The sequence below is a fragment of the Myotis davidii genome, unplaced genomic scaffold (assembly GCF_000327345.1).
Source record: "Myotis davidii unplaced genomic scaffold, ASM32734v1 scaffold520, whole genome shotgun sequence".
NCBI classification, from domain to species: domain Eukaryota; kingdom Metazoa; phylum Chordata; class Mammalia; order Chiroptera; family Vespertilionidae; genus Myotis; species Myotis davidii.
In genome coordinates this window covers 1,152,970-1,158,988 of record NW_006292908.1, presented here as the reverse complement: position 1 = coordinate 1,158,988, position 6,019 = coordinate 1,152,970, and the positions used below count along the sequence as shown (strand labels likewise).

Here is a 6,019-nt window from a genome sequence, read left to right as displayed (position 1 = left end):
AAACCCAAGTTCATGCCCTTTACCAGAATCGAACCTGGGACCTTTCAGTCCACAGGCCGACGCTCCATCCACTTAGCCAAACCGTTTTCAGCATCTCCACTAATTTTTTTTTTTCTCCACTAATTTTTAAAGAAGACTGCCGCAACCTTTTGCAGCAAGGATTCAGAATCTGGAGAAGCGGCTACGTGCAAATGGATATACTAGATAAGAAGTAAAAATATAGAAGGCATGGGGGAAAGCCAGGCAGAGACTTCACTCTAGTGGCAAAGCTCCTGAATCTCCGGACCCATCAGCTTTTTATTTACTGGAATATAGATATGCCCTTTAGCAAACCAAACAGGCATATCAGATAAAGTTTAGGTTCAGGAATCTGGAGAAGGGGCTGTGACATAAACGGATATATAAATTTAGAAGGCATGGGGGAAAGCCAGGCAGGGACTTCACTCTAGTGGCAAAGCTCGCTGAATCTCCGGACCCATCAGCTTTTTATTTACTGGAATATAGATATGCCCTTTAGCAAACCAAACAGGCATATCAAAGGTAAAGTTTAGCAAACAATAAAAGGATTATCAGGTTAGGGGAACACCTTCAGCTATTCAGCCAGTGGCGGGTAATAATATGCAGATTTTCAGCCCTGCTGAATATCAAAGTCCATCAGCCTTCTGACGGACTTCTCGCATCTACATACCAACCACTCTTTGGTCCTTGCCTCCAGCACCTCAACCTCATCTCAGACCTCCGCTGCTCCTGGTCTTCCTGCTGTTCTTGACACTCCCTGCACCGGTGCCTCAGGGCCTTTGCACTTACTGTTCCTGCTTCTCCATCCTTCATGGCTCGGTTTCCTCAATCTTCTACTCAAAAGCCACCCACTCAGAAAGGCCTTCCCTCACTGCTCTCAAAACCCCTCACCCTGTCCTTCCCCCTCCTCTGACCCTGCTTTATTTTTCTTCATGGTACTTGTCCTTGGAAACAAAATTGCCTATCTAATTGTGTACATATTGCCTATGTGCTTCCCCTGACCAGAACATTCCTTGTTGCTGTTCCTCATGACCTCCCCAGCAGGTACAACATGGCCTGGCATAGAGTAGCCGCTGAAAACAATAGTTGATTGGTGGGGAGTAAATAAATGAATGGATTCTTGAGTGCAAAAAAGTGAAGTAGTAAACCTTGTGCCCATTGAACACTGCTGCCATTTGTATGAAAGGAAATGACTCCTGTGTATAATCTCTCTGGAAGGAAAACCAAGAACAGAGTGCCAGTGATGGCCTCTGGGGCAGGGAGCTGAAGAGCTGCAGCTTGGGGGGGAAGACCTATGGGTCCTCCATACCCTTATATTTTTTTATAAGATTGTATTTTTACCATGAACATTAGTTATTTTTTCAAAACAAGGTTGAAGTATGTCATATTCGACAGTTTTTCAAGTTTATGTATTTAAGGCCAAGAGGAAATCAAGGCCCTCATAAGTGTGACATCGAAGTGATAAATATCCAATCATCATTTATTTAGCGATTTTATGAAGTTGGCATAGCCACGATGACCCGTGGTTTGGATGTTCGTGGACATTCTGTGGTTGTGGAGGATTCCCGTAACTTCCTTAGGGAGAGGAACACCTTCCTCAGATGTGACATAGGGGAAGGAGTGGAAGTGTCGCTCTCCAGCAGAATAAGGCCTTCAAACACACAAGCCCCTGCACATTGCATGTGCCAAGCAAAGCGCCTCTATGTCCAAGACACGGTGAATCTGCTCACGAGGTTGAAATAGGTGCTCGTTGCTTAAAAATCTGCCAGTAGACTCTACCCACCCTTACCTGGCTTGTTTGCTCCCTGTTTTCCTTGCTCCTTCAAACAAATGTATCCTACTTGAAGAAAACGCACCATTTGAATATTGGATTTCTAGAACAAAACAAACAAAAAAAAAACTTTAAAGGAGTGCCCACTTGCCTTAATTAGGATTCCTTTAAGTATGAAAATAATAGACATTTAACATATGATTTAACACACAAAAACATTATACAGGGATTTCAGGAACATCACTGAAGACACAGACACTAGTAATGACTTGCTGGTTGGGCGCACACACCTATTGAGAGTCGGTGGAGTGAAATGGGTAGGAGCGCGGTTTGGGATCCAGTAGCCCTGTGTCTGGGTCCTCTCTGCCATTCATTGGCTGGTATGATCTTCAACAAGTGACGTAACCTCTGAAAACCTCAGTATTTCTTAGAGAAATAAAATGAGTGAGTGATGCCTCCCTTGTAGTTAGCTGTATTAAATGAAAGATGTAGATAAATCAAATAGAGGTACATTTTATCCTGTATTATATTTTATCATACATTATAATATCATATATTATTTCCTTCATTTAATTTCTGCTGGCCTGAATGGGAGCAAATGAGTGGCAAGAACAAAACATGGTATTATATTTTCAGCAATATAATCTAGGTACCTATATATAAATACAAGTGTGTGTGTGTATATGTACATATATAGATATAGCATCAGCATAGTGCCTGGCACATAGTAAATATTTGGTACACGGTGGTTACTATTGTGAAAAGTAGCACGAAATGCTCTTCACAAAGACTAACTTGATGCATAACATTCCAGGCTATTTTATTGCCCTGGTAGAAAAAGAGTAAAAAGCCTGTGTAACTGAGATTTTTATGGCCTTAAAGTGAAGGGGAAACAATTAACCGGCCTATGCGTGAAATGTGGCCGAGATTCAACTTGTAGCAATTGCTGACATCTACTGAGTGTGTGATGACTGGCCACTCGGCAGAGTAAATACTGGGACTCAATAGCCTTCCCACGTTTACTGTATAGTGTCACCTGTTCTTACTTTCTTCATTAAAAATATTCCAAGCAAACGTTTGATTTCACTTCCCAGGCTAGAATAGAATTTCCCTCGGAGTGATAAAGGCAAAAAATGATACAGATTGCTTCAAATTTAGGGACTAAGTGAGTGTATTCCCACAGATGTCCAAAGGTTTCTTCTGTTTCTATTGTCTGGCCTCTCTCCCCCTCCCCCTTCCCTTCCTGCACTTGTAGCTTGTTTCATAAAAGTGGAGCATTCTCACAAAGGGCCTCATAGACACATGCGAGGAGATGCAGAGTCTGATTTGAAAGTGCCTCTCCCCTGCTCCCTCTGAGTAAAGTGACCTTTTTAAATGGAGGGAAGTGGGTTTAGATGACAGTCATGATAAATGCGGTCATGTTCACTCAATAAAATAAGGCCCAGTGCATTTGAGGATAAATCAGTGGAATGTACAGCCCCACCTGTCTGTCTCCATCATTCATTTCCACTGTCACTTTCACAGTGGCTGATGGATCACAGTTGCTGTAAAATTAGACAGCCTTTAATCTCATTTCATCCTGATTAGCTTCTCTTTACCCTTTCCCTCTGACTCACTGACTGACACGCTAAAAACGCACACGGGGCTGCCTGTGAGCACGGAGCACAAACTTCTCCTCCAGCACCTGCTCGGGAGGGCGCGGCGAGGGTCTGCCTCTAGAGAAAGCCGGAGAGGGGCAGGCAGGTCTTCGTTCTTCAAAAGGTGATCGGTAAGTGTAGGACCTCCTGCCGCCTTGAACAGACGTCTGCCCTTGCTCGCTGCCCTGTTGGTTTTACTTTCCTTCAGGGTCCATCAGAAATCAAAGAAAGTAGGTCTTTTGCAAAACTCCAACATTGATTTCATATAGATTTTTCTTCTAATAAATTCGGAGCCTTTTACATTCAGAAGAATTTCAAAGAGCTTTTGTGCGTATTTACAGCCTCGCACAATTCATGGTAATAATTCAAAAGAGACAATAACGCAGGAATGAGGATACTGACATATCCTGCCAAGAAAGACAACATACGAGGTTTAAAACAAGAGTAAATACTCTAAGTGTCGATAAAGAGGAATGCCTTCAAGTAGCCTTTCCATTAGAACTGCAAAGACCCCCTCTCTTATGTGGAAGGTTTCAGTGGTTAGCCTAGTGCAGTGGTCGGCAAACTCATTAGTCAACAGAGCCAAATATCAACAGTACGACGATTGAAATTTCTTTTGAGAGCCGAATTTTTTAAACTTAAACTATAGAGGTAGGTACATTGTTATTAACTTAATTAGAATACTCGTAAGGCTTAGGAAGAGCCACACTCCAGGGGCTAAAGAGCCGCAAGTGGCTCGCGAGACACAGTTAGCCGACCACTGGCCCTAGTGCAATCGTTTCATTTGTTTGCATAACCGTAGGGGTAATCACATGAAAAACAGGCTTAAGGATCAACCATCTATTATTTCCTTCACTTAATGTCTGCCTGCCCGAATGGGAACAAGTGAATGGCAAGAACAAAATACAAGTCCAGTTGTATTTTCAGAGACAGTGCCATATTATAAAGCTGGACTTCCAGTTACAAAGAAGAGAATACCATTTGTATTACTCGTAAGATGTGGACATTGAACGGGCCAAAAATCTTAAGTAGATATTGGAGGAGTGGCTGCCATCACATGTTGGTTGTAGCCGGTGGCCTCTGTTTTTCCGCTCATTTCTTACGGGAGCAGATGGCCATCAGGCGAGGCGTCTGCGCTGACCAGCTGACATGATGATGGACTGAGTAGCATCAGGCTGTTCATGAGACATGTAACGTATGGGTAGCATAGTTTGTTGCTGGTGTTTTGGAACCATCCTCATAATCCAAACAATGATGAGTTCATTTGAAAAAGAAAAAAGCAAGGATGTTCAAAACCTATCCAATCTTAGTTGTTCAATGAACCCAACACACACTCTGCTCCAAATGGATTCTAAGAGACGACGCTGCAGAATCTGTCTGGCTGAAAGCATTTCCCAAAGAGATAACTGAGGGTTGAGGAGGGGGGAAGGACATTCCCAACATGACGCCCTGTGTCCATCGACCTAATTAATGGACCTCACAAACCAGTGGCACACCCAATTTCTCCTACATTATCCCCGAAATCAGGGCTTCACATAGCAATGCCTTCTCCCTTGTGGCTGTCAGTTCAAAGAACAATGAATAGTCACAATAAAAATAAAAACATGATAAAATAATCAAAGCTCCTACAATCCTTGAGTAAAATGCTTCAAGGATCTGGTTGGCTCTTTCAGAAGCTGCATTATGGGCTTCAAAGCTTTGCCTGTTTCCTATTCTTCTTACTTGCCTACCTTAGCCTGCCTAAGCACATTCTGAAAAATATATAATAATAATAATAATAATAACAACAACAACGAAATAAGATGAGAGAGGTGTGTCCTCCAAAACACGTCAGGTGTAGGACAGGCGCGCGCTCCTTCTTTCCCTCTCTCTCCCCATTGGAGGGAGAGCCGGAGGCAGACCTGGCCTTGAGTCATATTGATTTCCCAGCGCACTGGTTCCTTAAGTGCTCTGCTGATCCGTGTCAGGCAATACGTTCCCTGCCTGAGCGTGCCCATCACCTCCATCTCTCCTCACCTAGATTTAAGGTGCCCATGTGATGAGCCGAACAAGGACATCATTTACTCCGGGTGTCGCCGGGCCCCGCCACCGCATGTGTTATAACTGATGCTGCGGACGGTCACATTTACAAAGGAGATGACACGGCGGAGGTCAACACCGCGCTGTGATTGGGGGGTGGGGGGTGGGGAGGAGGACAGGGGTGTCCTGTTCTGGTTGCGTGTGTCTCCCAAATGAAAATGTAAATGAGAACCAGCCCCGAGAAACCTGGCTTTCACGGGCTTCTGACTACCACCCCCTCCTCGCAGCCCGCACCCTGGGGCAGGGAGACGGCGAGGTGAGCGGGATGAATATTCGTGATGTTCCTGACGGTTTTTATCTTTGTTCCAGAAGAGCTCCTAAGCAGAGAGATAGGCGATGTGTGATTGTGCTGCTAATGACATTGTACAGGAAATTGAGCGTATGCATTTGGAGGAGGCATTAAATCAGCAGGACCTTAATTTAAAAACTGAACACTGTATGGAAAGCCGGCCTGCTTGGCGCTGGGGGATAGACAGCCACCCAGCACCCTGAGTGTGTTTACGGGGGCATCTCA

The 6,019-nt window shown here is 44.2% G+C and overlaps 1 protein-coding gene across 1 annotated transcript in view; it reads left to right on the top strand.

The window, feature by feature from the left end:
• Positions 1-6,019, top strand: part of KLHL14 (kelch like family member 14) — a 68,709-nt gene that overhangs the window by 41,326 nt on the left and 21,364 nt on the right. The gene's annotated exons all lie outside the window — the stretch shown is intronic.